The sequence below is a fragment of the Gorilla gorilla genome, chromosome 9 (genome assembly GCF_029281585.2).
Source record: "Gorilla gorilla gorilla isolate KB3781 chromosome 9, NHGRI_mGorGor1-v2.1_pri, whole genome shotgun sequence".
Classification (NCBI taxonomy): domain Eukaryota; kingdom Metazoa; phylum Chordata; class Mammalia; order Primates; family Hominidae; genus Gorilla; species Gorilla gorilla.
Genome location: NC_073233.2, coordinates 55,268,226 through 55,289,080, shown reverse-complemented (window position 1 = coordinate 55,289,080; position 20,855 = coordinate 55,268,226). Strand labels below are relative to the sequence as shown.

Genomic DNA, 20,855 nt, shown 5'->3' with positions numbered 1-20,855 from the left:
AAAAGGAAAAAGTTATCAGTATATGTGTATATATATAATATATCCCTTTGTAATTTATAGTAGGAATATTTTCATTACCATGCAATAGTGATAGATTTAAATAAAGATGAAAGGGACCTATTAAATCATTATGTCTAATGCATGCTAAGGGAAGGCATATTTCCCTAGAGAGAGGAATAAAAAGAAAAAAATATAAAAATAGATACTATAACAACATTTGAGGAAGGTTCAGTTAGCATATAGTCTTCAGATATCAAATAGAGGTATTAGCATAAGTAGTGGAGACGATTAGATATTGACACAAAGTACCCGTATCAATACAGAGTCTTGTGCTGTGTTTTCAAACATCTAATATATTTGCCTGGAGTGCTTGCAAATTAAAGCTACTCTATTTATACACAACATAGAAAATGGAATTTGAGCTTCAATGAATTTTTAATTTTGTTCAATCTTGCATTTGTTCAACCAAAAACAATTTAAAGAGGAACACGACAATCAGCCTTAGATTGAGCAAGTTCAGCTCCTCACTAGGGAGTTCTTGAATCCACCATAAAAATCAACAGTGTGCATCTAATAGTTTTCTTTTAATTAGAGAACTGAAAAGTGAATCATCACATCAAATATTCTTCAGGGTCTCTTTGGTTTCCAGATTAAACATGTAATGTGACCGGTCATCTTGCCACATTCTCACATTTCCATTTTAAATAATCATAAATTAGAAAACCTTACTATTCTTTGGCATAACACAGCTGTTTGATTCCGCTGAGTTCCAAAGTCTTAGAAATTGCACTCATTCCTTCTTTAGAGTCCTGCTTCATGGCAAAAGTTTTCAGCTGAAAGACTCTTTATTGTATTCAAATCTTGTCCCATATGAGTTGTTCTGGTTACTCAGTTTATGAAGAGTCTTGGATAGTGAATTGGGTCCACAACAGAAAACACCAACTGTTTTCCTAGAACAAGAGCGGAGAAAATGGAAAATCAGGTGTAAAATTAGGCAGAACATGACAAGAAGTATGCTTTATGAGCATGGTTTAAAGTATTAACAAAGTCGATTTCTTGCTATTTTGCATATTGAAAACAATTTTCTAATTATTTCCAAATGTAAATGTCAACCAGGAAAATATTTTATTTACCTCATACTTTTCATTCTAGAATTTAGGATAATTCAAAGAATGTACCTATGAGCACAAATATGCTTATTATCAGGCAGAGATTTATCAGTTTGCCTTAGTCTTTTCATGACTTGTCATCGGTGAAACCAGCAACCTCATTAAGAGCAGCAATTGATAGATGTCAATTGCTAAACAGGTGACCTCTGAATAGATGTTCAGTCCACACTGGACAATGTACATTCTTCTTTTATTAGACACTTTACACATAGTTATCTAAAATTCCTACATGGATTTGCAAAAGCAGTGATGAATAAGGAAGGAAAGAAAAAAGATATTACCAATTTGAAATAATAATTTTAAGTGGCTAATTTATATTCACAGTAAAACAAAAAACATATTCATCTAGTTCTTTTTTATTTATGCACTGCAATAATGGTAACAAATTCCAAGCAGTTTTTATTATTCTCTAATATAAAATTTTAGTAGTTAAATAATACATATCTCCAACAAATAGACTAAATAAATCCCAGGAAATAAATAATATTTCAAATTGACCTTCTTCCCAAGTTTGATTTGCATTTGATTCTTCCTAGGATGTCAAAATGATTAATATTTCATCTCATATCTTGGGAAAATCCAGTATGTCTTAATTATCTCAGAATAACTCACGCTGAACAAAAGACATTGAATCCATTAAAATTGGTACCAAAAATTAATAGTAAATACTGAAAATAAAGTTATTAAAATTTTTACCTTGAAAAATGAAACTAAAAGCTGTGAAAATAGAATTTTACTTGTAGCCATGATGGGGTAATAGGGAGTAGATCTACCCTCTTACATTAAAAATCTAGAAAAAAGCAAACAAAATAGATGAAATAAGTACTTTCGGACACTGAATAATAGGTAGCATGGAACTATGATCCCTGAGAAAAGGGAAGACAACAAGCTAAGCACAGTCACCCTCTTTGCTTATTGCCTGGAGGCAATCTACTGGCTGCAGCAGACAGGTGAAACTCCAGCAAAGATTGGTGATTACACTGAGGAGACAAAGAACAGAGTTCATTAAGGACCAAACAGCTGGAATTTGTGGAGCAGAATATGGAAGGGAAGGGAGATCCACAGAAAGATGCCTCAGAGATTGGTAGAGGAGAATCCTCAAGTCTTTGATTAATAATCAGTTCATATGTGATAAGAAACTTCATGAATGTCAGTAAAGAGCTATCGGAGATCAATAGGACAAATAATTGCCAGAGTTTACACAGGACTGCAAATAATTTGTATTCACACACACCAGAATAGAAAGTCCTATAAATACAGGGCAATGGGTTGTATTCTCAGAAACGTACCACCTTATTTGCAAGGAGTAGAGGGGATATTGGTAAAATTAGCCTCGGACTGAAGGCTGCTCTGGACTTCCACTAACAAATCTTAAAAGTGAGCCTTGTAAGGATCGAACTGAACCCGAGTAACTTAACTGCATGTCAGAACAAGTCCAACACTATTAAATAAATCAAAATTTGGCACCTAACATTTAAACTTTAAAATGTACAGAAATCAACAAAAAAGTACCAGGAATTCAAAAAGCAAGAAAGTATGAACTATAACTAACAGTGTTATGGGCTGAAGTGTGCCCCTCCAAAACCCATAGGTTGAAGTCCTAACCCTCAGTGATTCAGGATGTGACTGCATCTGGAGAAAGGCCTTTAAGGAGGCAATTTAAGTTAAAATGAAGGTACTAGGGTAGGCCCTAATCCAGTCTGAATGGTGTACTTATAAGAAGTAATTTGAACACAAAAAGAGACACCAGGGAGGTGCATGCACAGAGAAAAAGCCACCTGAAGAGGCATCAAGAACATAGCCATCTGCAAGTCAAGGAGAGAGATCTCAGGAAACCAGTCCTGCCTGCATTTTGATCTTAAACTTCCAGCCCCCAGAACTATGAAAAAATAAATTTCTGTTGTTTAATCCACCAGTCTGTGGTATATTGCTATGGTAGCCCTAGCAAACTAATACAAGGAGAAAGAGCATTCAACAGAAACAGGCTCAGAATGATAGAGACGACAGACGTGGTCATTGAAACAGTGATGATACACAGGCTTCATATATTCAAAGAAATGTATAATCATGATGAGATGATAAATGGAATATTTTTTAAGGCCCAAACATAAATTCTAGAGATGGAATGCAATATTTGAAATGATAAATATACTAGATGAGGTAATAAAAGAATAGGCATTGCTGAAGAAAAAGTAAACTTGAAGAAAAATCATTAGAATCTATCCAAATTGAAGCCCACAGAGAACAAAAACTGAAAAAAAAAAAAAGAAGAAGAACAGAGCATAAGTGGCCTGTGGGACAATACCAACTAGTCAAAAATACATGTAACCGCAGTCCAACATGAGAGAAGACCAAGGGAGAAGAAAAAAAAAATAAAAGATCTCATTAAATCTCAAGGAGAATAAACACAAAGGAAACTATACCTAGGCAATTGATAATAAAATACTAAAAACGAGTGACAAAAAGAAAAACATAAAACCAAACAGACTGGGGGAAAAGACACATTACAAATCATCAACAGAAAATATAACAATGAAATATAAGAATGAAAGTGAACTTTTTGTCATAAACTGTGCAAGTCAGAAGGCAATGAAGTGATATCTTCAAAGTACTAAAATATAAATCAAGACATCAACTATTATATATCAAGCAAATTTTATGCCAAACAAAAATGATTTTTCAGAAATGAAGATGGAATAAAAACTGTATACAAACAAAAGGTGAAAAAATTGTCAGCAAACCAGCACCATAAAGGACACTAAAGAAAACTACTCAAGAAGTAGGAATATAAAATTAGATAGAAATTTGAATCAACCAAAGGAAAGAAGGACACCAAAATAGTATAATCTGTCAGTAAATGTAAAATATTTATTTTGTCTAATTTCTAATATTTTTAATATATGCTAGATGTTTAAAACAAAAAATACTAATAATGAGAATTATAACATATGTATATGTAAGATGAATGCAAAAATAGCAAAAGGGATGGAAGAAATGGAAGTACATGAAGTGTTACAATATTATTCAAAGTACCGGCCTGGCCAACAGAGTGAGATCCCATTCCTACAAAAAATTTTAAAAGTTAGCTAAGCATGGTGGTATGCAACTGTAGTTCCAGCTACTCAGGAGACTGAGGTGGGAAGAGCTCTTGAGCCCAGGAATTCAAGGTTGCAGTGAGTCTAGATCATGTCACTGCACTCTGGCCTGGGCAACAGAGCAATACTCTGTCTCTAAAAAATAAACATAAACATAAACATAAAAAATAAAATAGGCTGTGATAAGCTAATGATGTATACTGTGAACTTAGAACAATGTTTCTTTAATTTTGGCTTCATCAGAATCATTTTAGAGACTTCATAGAACACAAATAGCTAGGTCTCCCCATCCCTAGTTTCTGATTTGGCAGATCTTGGATAGGGCTCAAGAATTTGCTTTTCTAACAAGATTCCGATTGATGCTGGTCCGAGGAATCCAGTTCAGGAACCAACAACCTAAAGCAATTACTAAAAAGAAAAAAAAAATACAGAGGCATGTCTAACATTAGAGAAAAAAGTGGAATTATAAAAAATACTCAACCCAAATCAAGGTAAAAAAAGAAAATAAAACAAAGAAAGAACAAATAAATAAGTACAAAGCAATGGTGAACTGCTAGATTTAAAGCCAACTGTATTTTCATTAAATTAAATGTAAATGATTTAAACACCGAAACTAAAAAGCTTCAACATCAAGCAAACACTGATGGAACTGTAAAGACAGATAAATTCATAATTATAGTTAATTATTTCAATACTCTTCTCTCAGTAATTAATACAAGCAGCCAGAAATTCAATAAGCATATTGAAAACTTGAACATCACTATCAACCTATTGGAACTAATTGGCATTTGTAGAATGTTCTATCTAACAATAACGGAATACAAATTCTTTTTAAGTGCATATGGAACATTCACCAAGATTGAACATATTCTGGGCAATAAAACAGGCGTCAATACATTTTAAGGGATTAGAATCACAAGGAGTTCATTTTTAGATCAAATCCCAATTGAACTAGAAATTAAGAACAAAAAGATATCTGGAAAATTTCTGCATTTTTGGAAATTAAACAACATTTTTAAATAACCCATGGGTCAAAGAAAAAACATAAAAAATAAAACATATTTGAACGAGATGAAAATGAAAACAAATCAAAATGTATAAGATTTAGCAAAAGTGGTCTTTAGAGGAAAATGTATAGCATTAAACACTTTTATTAAGAAAAACAGTCTGAAATCAATGACCTATGCTTCCATTTTAAGAAACTAGTAAAAATTAAAAAAAGCTAATTAAACCCAAAATGAGCAAAAGAAATAAAAATATATGAAAATAAATGATGTTATACCAATAAAATTTAAATTACTACTGAAACATAATGTAGCTTCCATTAAAATGAAAAGAGAATTGAGTCATTTTGTTTCTTTGTATAAACTTTCTGTCAACACCATATGATGGCAATAAGATACCATTATTTTCTTGTTTGGCTTTGACAGGGCAATTGTAGAGTTAGTTTGACAAGTTTTTCAGATTTCCTAAAGGCACTTCTTAAATACTTGATAATAAAATCAAGTATTAATTATAAAATAAATAATAATAAAAATCATTATTTTTAAAACACACAGGATATTATGATTTTTGTGTTTCTTTAACATTTTCTTTTGCAATTATTAACTAGCTTAACTCTCTGATATCCTTTTTGTGTGTGTGCGATTTAAGGATTTCCTAATGTCACTCTCACTAACTTAATGAAATCTTACTTTTTTTTTTCTTTTTCGAATTCTACAAGGAATCTTTGCAATTCATTTGTACTAAATTTGCATTAGAATGCTGCAATCCAACAATTATCTGGAGACCTGTCTACATGACCTTTGATGGAATGAGTGGAGGTAGATTCGGGTACTAAGTAGAAAACGTGGTTTGGGGTAGACATTAGAAACTAGTTCTATAAATGTTCATACTTGCTTTCTCGTGTAGACTTGTAAACGCAGAATCTTACATAATGAGAACTTAATCACTCCAGAGAGTTTATTCACTCGTTGTATTACAGATCCAGGAGAACTGAGTCACTTGATTCAGGGTCACAGGAGTAAATGTGAGAGACTAAACTTAGTTATTCTTAATTCGTATTGTTTGAAAACACTACAAGGCAGTAAAATAAAGATATAATCTCAAAGATTTCACCCAATCCCAGAGTAGTAAGTCTCTACTCAAAAAGCCAAATAAAGTTCAACTTTTCTTTCTCTCTTTGCATCATGCATAAACTTCACAGCTCAAAACAGGATATACATTTTAATTACAAACAATAGGAAACCAAGTTGGGGTTAGATATAATAAATAATTTTCTAATAGTTTATTAAATACTAAATGGTTTACAATGTAATATTTAGAATATCTGTATTTCAAAAAAATTAGTTATTAATTCTTTTAGTGTTACAGTTAATTAACATTCTGCTACAGCCTTCTTAGTAAACATGGGAGTTTCCTGCAGCACCTCCCTACCTCCCATCTAAGGGGAACATGGTAAAGTAAGATTGTCACTCTTTATCTGTGACAAGCTGACTATGCCCTGCTGTAAAGCACAATGAACTTGCAGTCAGGAGATTTGTGTTCATATCTGCATTCTGGCTCATTAACCATGGCTTTTGATAAATCATTATATTTTGAGGTCCTAGCTTCTTCATTTGTAAAATAAAAATGAAGGCAGGTTGACTCCTAAAGCTCCTTCACTTTCCATGATCATGTAATACCATCATATAATTCCATTTCTGAATTTAAAAAAGCAACAAAAGAAATGAATGACTGTCACACACATGTGGAAAGTAAATTAATTCTGACTTTTAGTTTTTGTAGAGTAGTACGTAAATGTGTATACCTGTTGAGCCAGCAATTCCAACTCAAAGATCTTAATCTACTGCAATACTCTCACATGAGAAAGTATGTACAAAGATAATTACCACAGCACTATTTTTAACTGTAAAGAAATATAAGTAATCTAAATATAAAGAATTAGGGTAGTAGCAGTCACGTTATTCATACTCTAGAATACTTTGAGGTACAATTACACAGAAATTGTCCACGATCGAAAGAAGCACATCATTTAAAAGTTAGTTGGTTCTTCCTAGCAAAGCCAAGAAAAAAATAAAACAACAAAAACAACAAAGTAAGCTGAAGAATTACCTGGCATAGATTCAATTTTTGTTAAAAAACTAAGGTTTTGATTTTAAATATATATCACACACACACATACAAACATATGTTTACATACACTTTCATAAGTACACACACACACACTCTCACACAAACTTACAAAAGCTTCTGTAAGAATACATAACGAAGAGTTACCAATCATTACCTCTGGGCCAGGAGTGTTTAATGCAATTTAAATTTGTATTCTACATAGTATACTAACCTAATGCCTACTGGTTTAATAAGTAATCATTTTCTGAAAGTTAAAAAGTGTTGCCCAACACATGATATTTTAAAATCTTAACTTATATGCCTGTCTTCCCTACTGTTATCTCCATATGTTTTCAGCAATTTGTGTGCATGAGGTTAATCAAAATGCTACATTGTAAATGAAACCATCCATCTACACAGTGCCTTTGTCCAGTTAATAAGACCTGAGGAATGTTGATTCATTCTTTTCCTAAGTATGCTACATAAAAATCCTTCAGAAAATGTAAACACATTTAAGGCACCTGCCTGAGAACAAATACACAAAGTCAAAGTGTTGTACAAAATGTCAACAGCAGATGGTGCACATTTGCTCTTCTTAAACCAGTTTTCCATTTTTTCCAGAAAAAGAACAAACTACTAAATATATACACACACACAAATGGCTCTAAAACACAAGCAGCCTAACAAATGAGACTTCTTGAGAACTAACTGTAGGAACCAACAGCCTCAATCTATTTCCCTGTAAATAATCTGCTCTTTAGGGATTTGGTTTCTGAATTCAGCCAAAGAACCTATCAGTTTTCAGCAACATACAATGAAAATCAACAAAAAAATTCTTGTCAGAAGTCAGTAAATGGCACTAAAGAGGAACATGTCTGCAATGCATAGCAAGAGACAGATGAGTACGACAAGATTATCACATCTAAGATGGGTAATACTGGAGAAAGATGGGAAAGGAAGATAGCCAAAAGTGGGTTGAAATCATTTTTTTCTAAATTTCAACTCTGAATATTACAAAAAAGTTCTGCTTTGTAAATCATGCTTATATCTTCATCCCCAAACTACTTTATCAAGGGAAGGGTAATACTACAAAAGTGTTTTAAACATGACTGTAATCTGAATCACATGGGTAACATTATTCCTTCATAAATTTTGCTTCCCAGGCTCCATTCTGTAATTTCTAAAACAAAATCTTTGAAGGTAGAGATAGGGATCATCTTGAATCAGTGATTTCTTCAATAAATAATATCCATCCATGATTTCCTAAATTGGATTTTTAAAAAAATATCCATTTAATAAGCTGGCCTGTGCATTTGTAATCAAATATCCTTTTGATGTTTATAAAAATATATTTTTAAAATTATGAAGTGTTCAACCATATAAAGTAATTTAAATGATAACTCAAGCCAGAAGCAAAAATTAATACTAGGCCGGGCGCGGTGGCTCACGCCTGTAATCCCAGCACTTTGGGAGGCCGAGGCGGGCGGATCACGAGGTCAGGAGATCGAGACCAAGGTGAAACCCCGTCTCTACTAAAAATACAAAAAGTTAGCCGGGCGTAGTGGCGGGCGCCTGTAGTCCCAGCTACTCAGGAGGCTGAGGCAGGAGAATGGCGTGAACCCGGGAGGCGGAGCTTGCAGTGAGCCGAGATCGCGCCACTGCACTCCAGCCTGGGTGACAGAGCGAGACTCCGTCTCAAAAAAAAAAAAAAAAAAAAAAATTAATACTAGAGTCTTATGATTACAGGAAATTTTAAAATGAAATATTTAATTTATGTTCATTCTTTTTGCTGAAGTATGATTAGGATTAGGTTAGCAAGAAAAATATGTTTAGTTCAAATGTAAAAAATTAATTGAATTTTGATAAAATTATATGGGTTAATGGGATAGAAATACAACTTAAATGAAAGAAAAAGAATGATGTAAAACATCCAACTGCTAAAAGAAGAGTTTATGTATTTTTGTAATAAATGATAGTATCATCTAGCTATATTTATATACCAGTGGCTATGTTCAAAGAAATTATGTTAATTACAAAATGTCAATATCTGCAATATGTTAGAAATCACATCTTTTACAACTATGTAAACTTATGATGAAACTATTTAGATGTAAACCTAAAAATATGTGAGTGGTTATATAGTTTTCAAAATCTTCTTAGAATTCTTATAGATCAGTGCTCTGCACTATGATAAATTTACAAAAGACAAATGGGCTGGCTGGTCTGTGCCCTAAAATGAAAGCTTTCCTTCTTAGTAATTTCTTCAGATCATAGACACATAGTTCATAAGAACAAGATTCTTTACAAAATTATAGTTTCTAAATAATATTTTTGGAAATATTCTAGGTTTAAAGACGGCATATTACAATGCAGAGGGTTTTTTTAAAAAACAAACAAACAAACAAAAAACATATTCATTATGGTAAAAAAAGGTACAAAAAATGTGATTTTTAAATGAATTCATTGTTAGAACTAATTGTAAAGTTCTTTGTTTGGAAACATGATTTTGAAAACTTTTCCTAGGATCACCTGATATATGCTGTGGGAGCGAATACCCATTTTTAATATAGGCCTATACAAATTTATAATCAGATAGGAGAGTTTAGTTCATAAATACATTATAGACTATTTCTAAGCCAAACTTTAATTATTTGGAATTACAGAAATGTAGGACGATACCTGCCTTACTTCTTCCTTTGATAGTGAAAGAGTGTTTCAGTGAATTTGTCATTTGTAAACTCATTGCCAATTCATTTTCAAACTTCATGTAATTATTTGAAAATATTTTAATTAATTTATTAACCACATATCAAATTTTTGAAGTATAGTACTTACCCTCTGTTATAGTTTGCTATTTCATCAAACAAAAGTTTCCACCGAGGACGTCCAAGAAACAGTCTTGAATTCAGTGCATGATATTTTTCTCCAATTATCTTCTGCCAAAAAGAAAGCACTACATTATTCGAGATTTAGTTAAGTAACCTAGTTCTCTAACATTGTTTCTACTGGTGCTGCGGCTTCCACCAAATTGCTGTGATATAAAGAATGTAAGTATCAAATGGCAACCTATTACGTAGAATTATTTCAAAATATCATTTCCTTTCTCCTTTCTTTTAAAATCCATTATCTCCTTGAATTCCATGTGTTTGTTTTTAAACAAACAAAATCTATTCTGGTAAAAAGGTACAAAAATTTGATTTGTAAATGAATTAATTGTTAGAACTAATTGTTAGAACTAATCTCCTTGAATGCCATTCTGACAAATAGCTAATTTTCTTAGATTTCAGTTAGTCGTTTCATCTTTAAAGAACTGCAATGTAAGAGAAAGAATGAATTCTAATTGGTCAATCTCAAAAAGGCTCAGCACATGGACTTCATTGAAGTATTTTGGCACCACAGATACAGTTGTCATATTTGGCTCATTTATAAGTAAAATACTACAAATTGTCATCGTAAATTTGGGGAAATGATCCTAGACAAGACAGCTCACAACAGCAGAACTCCAAAATTGGGTCTATCAACAAATGGCTGTGAACGGGCTCCTGTTTGCAATTAACAGCATTAGATCTAAATCAATGTGAAGAGTCAGAGTGAACTGCGGAGAAAGGAGGAAGTATCTGAGTCCCAGGCAGGCAAACTGAGAACCAGATACAAATTATGCTTCATACCTTAATTATCGCAATACCAGGAGGAAAAGTGATACTGACTTACTTCATGAGACTGGTAAAATGAAATACTTTTTACATACCAAGTAGGGGAGAAATATGACTGGGAAAATTAGAGTTAGATTAGTTTTGAGGTAACTGAAAACATTCAAATTTTATATTCGAAGTATTGTGAAAATGTATGACAAAAAGTACTAAAATAAAATTTGTGAATGCATTCATGCCTAGATTTATACACCAGTCCAGCTCTTCAATGTTGTCTTCAAATATTAGTTTCATCACTTGCAAAATGGGAATAACATTAACTGCTTGACTCTGTTTTAGTTATGTAAACTAATATATGTGAAATTATTAGCACAGTTCCTAAAACAGTAAATAAATAATGCATGATGGCTATCATTATTTTTTAGTTTTCTTTGTCTAGAAATAAGCTTAATTGTATATGAACTCATCTTCTCTCTCCACATAAAACATGCCCTCAATAAAAAGAAATCACAAGGCTGTTCATGTGTAGTCTGAATTTCAGAAGAACTTGAGGCGATAGTGAAGAGGGGAGGGGCAGACTCAAAAGGTCTGACCTTACGAGTCTGCCCCAGCTCCCTGTGAGAAGGACAAATGGAAGGCATAATATGGTTGACTTCAAGGACAAGCTATGACTTTTCTGGACATATTCCAAAGGAGGCTTTCCTCTAGGAAACTTCTGTTCGAACCACCTGCAGGAATTTTCTTCCACCACAGCTCCTACAGTAAATCTATTATCAACAGGCTTGTTTAATTTACGATAACATCAACCACATACCTGTATCCCATCTGTTTGACTGAGGTACAGCTGGATGTTGACATAGTCAGGTCTGTTCTCTTGCCAAAACTGAGAGGACAGAAAAAGGAATAGACTTATTACAATTCTTGTGGGTATACTCAGATTTTCTCCTATTCTAACATGTGATTCTAGAATTTAACACAACCTAGCTTATCATAGTCAATATCTATAAGAAAATGAATACACACACACATACATACACACAAATATATATAACAGATTCTAACGTTAATAATCTGGCCTCTTGGTATGAATTAGGTCTGATGATGGTAGTGGTAGGGAATAATTTTCTGTTATCTTTATAGATACAAAATTTAGCATGCTAAATGCTATACAAATATTAGTCCTTCTGAAATACTCCTTATTTTATTCCTTAAGAGTCTCAAAATTGTACCAGTTTACTCATCAAGAACATGATTTTCTTGAGAAAAAAAGACAATAGTGATTTAATTTATGCATGCTAGCAAATATAAAACAACACAAATAGACACTTTTTCCTGTTCCTGCCTTCCGCTTATTCAGCAATGGGCTCTGATTTCTCTTGCACAAAAATGCACGAGGCAAAAATATACCCGCAAAAATAAATAGTCTAGAAAAAAATATGGAACAACAACCCCCTCATTTCCCCCTCCCCGAAGGCTTTGGCAACCTGAGAGGATTTTACTGTATCTGAATTGTTTGAAATATTTTCAGCAAGGATGCATATGTAGAGACTATTCTACTTCCTGCCTCTGCAAATTAAACTACTCTAGGGACCTCCTATAAGTGACAGCATAATATATTTGTGTTTTCGTGTCTGGCATATTTCATTTAGCATTATGTCTTCAAAGTTCATCCATGTACTATGTGTCATAATTTCCTTCCTTTTCAAGGCTGAATAGTTTTGCATTGTACGTGTATATCATAATTTGTTTATCCATTCACCTATTGATGAATATTTGGGTTGTTTCCACCCTTTGGCTATTGCGAATAATGCTTCTATGGGCATTGGCATACAAATATCTGTCCAATTGCCTGCTTTTAATTCTTCTAGGTACATATCCAGAACGAATGTTTTCATTTATTTTTATTTATTTATTTTGCATAAAGTCTGGAGGACTTACATAATCCACCTCTTCCACTACCTCTCTAATTGCCTGTCCTACTATTCTTTCTCTTGCTTACTCTGCTTCATCCACACAGATCTCCTTTCTCTTCTTTCAGGACACCAAGCATACCGCTGCCTCAGAGCCCTTGCCTATGAAGTTAGGTTTCTCTATCTTGATTTTTTTTCTCCAAAAGATGTGTCTAGTCTGCTCATTCACTTCAGTCAAGTCTGCTCAAATGGCATTATAGCATTTTGTTTGATGGTTGTTCCTGAACGTGCAATATAAATTAACACACTCTCTACTGTTTACGCTGCTTTACTCCTACTTTCCCTTCCTTCTTTGTCCGAACCCGAATCTCAGAACCTGATGCTCGATGTATTTATTGGTTGTTGTCTATCTTGCCCCCTTAGAATGTAAACCACATGAGATCAGAAACTTGGTTTTATTTTGCCACCTGATGAGTTTTCAGATCCTAGAATAGTTTCAGATTGATAGTTAGCAGTTAATAAATATACACTGAATGATAGAATGACTGACTGAATGAGTGAATGCATGCACAAAGAGCTATGTATAATGATATCCATTTCAGCATTCTTTGAAATAAAAAAGTATCTAACATTAGAGAATTGTTCAGTAAGCTAGATATATCTATACAATGAAATACTCTGAAAGAATCAGGTGGGTCTATCATCTCTAATTGCTGGCACCGGGAAAAACAATGAGGCAGTTCTACATGCACTAATACCGAAAAATAGTCAAGACATAGTAATCAATTAATAAAGGAATTTGCATAAACAATATAGATAGTATGATATAATTTATAGAACACTTAAGAGTTACCTCTGTTTACATAGATTAGGTAGGGAAGGTAGTAAGAGAGGATTTTACTTTATCAGAATTGTCTGAAATATTTGTAGCAAGGATGCATATGTGTATCACTTGTATAATGTGAATAAAGATAAATAGGTCAAATGTCACAGGTAGGATAGGAAAAGATCCTGCTTTATCTCTGCAAAAAATAGAACACAGAATTTGGGATTGTTGAGATTTGTATCGTATACCAAAAAGTCTGGTGATTTGCAGTATTAAAGATGGCAATCAGGGGTAAGTGCTATCAGAACAAAGGATGGAAGGTGTTACAGCAGGAGCCTTCTGGTATTTCCCTCCATTGTCTTCCCTCATCACCTTTAGCCATATGCATACATTTCAATGTGAAACACCCTATGTTAAAACATAGAAATGAATGTTTCTATGTTAAAATATATACTCACAAATATCCATATCTGAAAAGATGTGTGCCTAATTGCTAACAGATATTATCTCTGATTTTTTCTGTTTAAGAGACTTATTTCTTTCCTTGCTACTTATCTGCATAATTTCTATGGTTTATTCTATGGCAAGCATTTATTGCTCTTCTAATATAAAAGATATAACATTTTTAATTTGAAAAATTGCAAAACTAGAACCAACCCTAATGTTACCTTGTTATGCAACATACAGAGTAAGTCTGCAAACCAATGGAAGGACTGGATATCTCTGCATACCCAAATAAAGTATAGTCTTCTAAGCTTGTACGGTTTCCAGTCATCCCTTTAAAATTAAAATAACATGATAGTGATTAGGATGGCAAACACAAATATTAAAGAATTCGTATATTTTTGAAAGTTTCCTTTTCATTAGTAAGCAACCAATAGAAATATCCAATAGAAGCCAATAGAAAAATCAGTCATTTACATTCTAGCATCTGATAGCACAAGACCTAAATGAATTTAATATGCAATATACTGACTCAAGGATATGACATACTTCATGAATTTAGGTTTTTAAGTGTTAAATGAATTTAAGTGTGAATAATATTCACAAGTATGCATATCATCCATTTCCAGTTGAAGGCCATAACTGAACTGGACCAGAATAATATTGGGCTCTGAATCACAGAAAAAAACAAGTTTTCAACTTTCAGTGAATTCTATCACAGACTCAGTAGGGCTCCAAAGGTCATTCAGTCTTGCCCTGGCTTTTTGGCAAAATGAGCCAAAACCATTCAAGAAACTTGGTTGTTTATCCCCTCTTAAAAATCATTAAAGAAAGAGATTTCACAATCATGTACGATGTAATGCATTCCAGCAACTCATAATTCCAAGTTTGGATCCCCATTTATAAAGTAGGTTTGAGGTTAAGAAAATGTTCTTCCTTTTTCATAACATTAGGTATCCAAATAACTTATAATGTGTTGTCAGAAACTATTTCTGGCTTGGAGCATGATCATTTTTGTAAGAACCACCAGAAAGTACCAAATTTACATCTAGTATTTAAAACTGAAATAAAATATCATTCAACCACATCACTTAAATTTATTATTGCTTTTTTGGGTCTGCAAAAAAAAAAAGTAAATGGAATAGATATGAGAATAACTTTCTACTTTTCATTTTGCTTTGTGTTTTCATAAGAATATCAATCAATTAACTTTTGCTTATAATCCTGAAACTAAAATAAGTTTTAGTTTAGTATTACCTGGTCAGATAATTTCACCTTTTTTTTTTTTTTTTTTTTTTTTTTTTAGCAGAGTCTCGCTCTGTCACCCAGGCTGGAGTGTAGTGGTGCCATCTCCCCTCACTGCAACCTCCACCTCCCAGGTTCAAGAGATTCTCGTGCCTCAGCCTCTGGAGTAGCTGGGATTGCAGGCATGCAAAACCACGCCCGGTTGCTTTCTGTATTGTTAGTAGAGACAGGGTTTCACCATGTTGGCCAGGCTGGTCTTGAACTCCTGGCATCAAGTGATCCACCCGCCTCAGCCTCCCAAAGTGCTGGGATTACAGGTGTGAGACAATGTGCCCGGCCACAATTTCACCTTTGAAGTTACTTTCTTTAGTCTGTTGTAAATTTGCTAAGTAACAAATGAAGGAATGATGTGTTCAGTTGTCATCTCAGAAAAGCCTGACCATATTTCAACAATAAACCCAGCCCTTTATTTCCATATCCATTAATGTCTACCTTTTGTCATAATTCTAATATTTTCTGAAATAATTTTATTTATATTTTTCATTGCTTTCTTTTTTACCTGCCCCGTTTGAACGTAAGCTTTTTAAGGGCAGGGACTCTGTTTTCATTCATTGCTGTCTTCCCAATACCTGCAAGACCTATTGGCACATGGGTGCTCAAAAATATTTGTTGACTGAATGAATGAGTAGAACCACTTACCGCTGATGAGGACACAGAAAATGAAGGGTGGAGGAGAATGACTTTTAACAAAGGAAAAGGACAGAGGAGTGCATAACTGTGATATGACATCTTTCTACAAGAGAATATGTTAGGAGCCACAGACCACATGTTGAGAATCACTGAATTATTCCCCTCATCAATCAGTAAATGGAGGTCCTTGATCAACAAGTAGAATAATTCAATAAGGAATTATTTTATACTAAAAAGAGAGATATCAGAAATATTGGCAGTTCTCTATTTGGATTAACAAAATAGATCAAAATGACATACAACAGGGTGTTGAGTATTGATGCAAATGGAGTTACTCCAATGCCTCCAGCCACGCAGAGGCTGACCTCATAGTTCAGTGATTCCTCAAATGGACTTCCAAAAGGACCATCAATATACAGCCTGTAGAGCAGTCAGAAAAAGGAGGGAAAAAAATGAAAATAAGCGAAATTAATTTTCTGTACCGTATAGCAAACATGCTGAATGCAATCTCTAGATTTTGTGATGGGTCAGGCCTTATTTCCTGGTTTCTCATAGTGATTAGCCTAAAGGAGTAGCAGATGTTGTTTATGAAGCGTCAAGATTAAAACAAATACATCTGTTTCTAAGTGTGCCTTTTTTTGAGGGAACCATTAATTAAAAGTATCGGGTAATGTAAATATGATCATGCCAAGTAGCTAAGGACAAGTTAAAGCTCTGATCATATTAGATTACTATATATGACTAAATTAAAGTAAGAATTGCTTTACTGTATCTAAATTCAATAAACATTTTTTCAATGGCTAGATCAGTACAGGAAATACTTATTTAAACATTTACTATGTGAACAGAAAAATAATTAGGAGTAAGGAAAAGAATCTAACACCGTCCCTCCTCTTGCCCTGGTTGTTCATAAGTATAGAACTTTACTTACAAACCGATAGTTCTTTAGCTGTAAAGGACAATCACAAAGGAAGCTCTGAAGCTCTAACTACTCTGCTCATGTTTATATATTCAAGTATGTGAGTGTGAGACAGAGAGAGAGAGAGCATAGAGAAATCCTTCTTAACTGCAATGGAAATGCTAATTGTTCATATAATATTCATCCTCCCATTCTTTCTTAGTAACAGACAATTAATTTTATTCAGGGAAGCAAAAAGTCCAGCCAAAATACTACATTTCTCAGACTCTCTGCATCTGTTTTGGTTGTGTGACTATATTTTGGCCACTGCTCCCTCCTTCCTACTGGTCTGCTTTCTGAGCTACACACCCACACACACACACCCACCCCACTCCCCACAAAGCTACTCTTTGGTGTTTTGAAATAACTTTGGACAGGACGACTAGAACTCAGCATTCTAGTCATTTACTAAGGCTGGGATTCCAGACAAGTAACTTGTCCTCCTAAAGTGGATTTCTTTCATCTACAAAAGGGTCAGTAAGATGAGATGCTATGGAAAAAATGTGTGCTAAGAATTGTAGAGGGCCACACAAATATCAGAAATACATTTTGTTAACGGCATCAATGAGTGCCTACAGTATACTGACAGGCCTTCTGTGAGACCCAGTATTGATGCAAGAAATGGGCTAAGTCCAGTATGAGCTGGGAAATGTAGGTGGGAATTTGGTTTCAAGGCCCTTAGAGAATCAGTTGGTTTTAATTTGAAATGTTTTTTTTTTATACCAGGAGAGAGAAAATTTTGCTTTTCTTGGAAAAAATACGAAGATAAAATTATTAGTATTTGATTACTTCATGACATCTAGTTTTTTGAAGGAGATGGAAATGGAAACTACTTAAACCACTTTTTTTACATATTTAATCTGATTAATGTGTGAAATACACTGCCTTTCATTTATGAGCAGTGACTTTCTCCCTATCATAGTACACGTTCTTTAAAAGAATGTTATGTTGCTATTATCATAATATATGTAACCAGATTGTAGAAATTAAAGGCAACTCTTTAAAGTCTTGCTAAACATAGTAGAGATGAAATCAACTTCATATATTTTTAAATTTCAGTTGATAACTAATGAAAAGATCCTTTATGAAGGATTGTGTATCTAAGATAATTCTAAGGATAAGAGATGTCTTCTTCCCTGACCCACTCAAAAGTATATAAACATTTTTTGACATTTAAGTTTTTCCTTTGAAAGTAGAATTTATTTACATTTTAAAAAACTGATTTAAATCTTTTATTAAGCTTAATGAGTTTCAAGCTACATTTCTGTTTTATGTGGCTGAGTGTGAATATACTTGTTAAAGCTTTTAACATGGTGCCTGAACATAGTAAGAACCTGATAACTATTAGATATTTAAGAATAATATAATAAATATTATACTATTATTAAAAGTAAAGGTTTGTAATTTACAACATTTAATGTTCATATAAGTGTAAACTTTTGAAAAATATTTGCCTTTTAAAATCTTCTCTGATCATCTGTCACTTTAAACAGTTGTTTTAATTAATAAAAAATTTCAAGGGTCTGGTGCAGTGGCTCACACCTGTAATCTCAGCAGTTAGGGAGGCTGAGGCAGGAGGATTGCTTAGGGCCAGAATTTTGGGCCCAGCCTGAGCAACAAAATGAGACCCTTGTCTTAAGTATTAGCTGGGCACAGTGGCACATGCTTGTAATCCCAGGTACTAGGGAGGCTGAGGCAGGAGGATGGCTTGAGTCCAGGAGGTTGAGACTGCAGTGAGCTATGATCACACCACTGCACTCCTGCCTGGGTGACAGAGTAAAACTCAGTGTCCAAAAATTTTTTTCTTTTTCAAAACATGCCTGAGACTCTTACCTCAGAAACCTAAAATAAGCTATATTAACAATGGATACTCTTCACCAAACATTTAATCCAAGGTTGGTACTGAATGTTCTATGTATACCTTCACTGTTAATCCACACAACAACTTTCATAGGAAAGTATAATGCCTATTTTATTGCATTGGGAACTAAAACTAAAAAAGGTTAAATAATTTTCTTAAGGTCACACTTATATTAAGGGGGGATGACTTTTACTAAATTCATTCTGAGTCTAACTCCAAAGCTTAGTTTGTTAATAATCTTTACAATTACCAATTATTTTGGTGAGGGGTATTATATAAAGGTAAAAACAAAAAAAGTTTCCAGGACAATTATCATCTAACAATTCTCTCCTCATGTAGGAAAAAAGTGAGTGTGATAAACTATTCCTCAGGAGAGGATGTTATTGCAGTTTTAGACCATTCTAGTCTCGGGAGCTAATCATATCAATAGAAACAACAAACAAAAGGAGTGAGTTTAGAAAGCCCACGATGGCTCTCCCTTGATGGCTTTCAAATTTTACTATGTATCAGAATTTCCTGCAGGCTTGTTAAAACAGAGAATGCCAGGCCCTACCCCGAGACTTGCTGACTCAGAAGTCTGAGCATTGGTAGTTTTCACCATTCCCCCAGGAGCTACTGATGTTGCTGATAGAGCAGGTAAGGAGGATCAGGAGTGAGCTGGTGCAGGTGGTGATTTTACAGAGGGTCCCCAACTTAGGATGGTTCAATTTAATTTTTTTTTTGACTTTATGATGGAGTGAAAGCAATATGTATTCAATAGAGACTGTACTTAAAATTTTGAATTTTGACCTTTTCCTGCACTAGTAGTATTTGGTACAATATTCTCTCATGATGCTGGGCAGCTGCCACAGCTTCCAGCCAGACACATGATCATGAGCTTAAACAACCAATACTGTACTCTGCAGTGTACAGCAGCATTCAATACAGGTAGGTAATTTTTTTCAATCCCTGCCCCTTTCCCTCCCACATCTTGTATTCCCCAGTGTCTATTGTTTCCATCTTCATGTCTATGTGTACCCAATGTTTAGTTTTCTGTTTTTGCATGTAAACATAAATAAAAACAAATAACCTATTTTCATCTCAATAGATGCAGAAAAAGTTTTTGATAAAATCCAACATCCCTTTATGGTAAAAACCCTCAATAAACCAGGCATATAAGGAACATACCTCAAAATAATAAGAGCCATCTATGACAAACCCACAACCAACACGATCCTGAATTGGCAAAAGGTGGATGTGTTTCCCTTGAGAACCAGAACAAGACAAGGACGCCCACTCTCACCACTCTTATTCAACATAGCACTGGAAGTCCTAGCCAGAGCAATCAAGTAGGAGAAAGAAAGGAAAGGCATCCAAATAAGAAATGAAGTCATACTATCTCTCTTTGCTGATGATTTGCTTCTATACCTAGAAAAACCTACTCTGCCAAGAGAACTGATAAATGACTTCAGTAGTTTCAGTATACAAAGTCAATGCACAAAAATCAGCAGCATTTCCATATACCAGTAATATTCAAGCTGAGAGCCAAATCAAGAGCTCAAGCCCACTTACAATAATTTGTAATTATTATCTAATGCAATCTCATGTTAAAAGGAACACTGAAAAAAAAACAATTTGATGTTTATCTCTTGGAATTCTGAATGATTCAGTCAAGGCCTTACAAATTAATTAATTTAAAGTCTGCAAGGATAAAAGTTCTTTGGCAAGGAGTCCCCACAAAATAATCATGCTAACAAAATTATACTCCAATAACCATTATGAATGGATACATTTAATATAAGATTTTTAATAAAGGAAGGACTTCAAGGCTGCTTTGTTGACTGACAAGTTCTGCCCAAAAATAAAAAAATAAAATAAACCCCAAATAAACAACAAAAATCCCTCAAACCTAAA

At 33.7% G+C, this 20,855-nt stretch overlaps 1 pseudogene; it reads right to left on the bottom strand.

The window, feature by feature from the left end:
• Positions 1–242: 242 nt before the first annotated feature.
• The window catches only part of LOC115936250 (NADPH oxidase 4-like), a 165,657-nt pseudogene continuing 145,044 nt past the window's right edge, over positions 243–20,855 (bottom strand).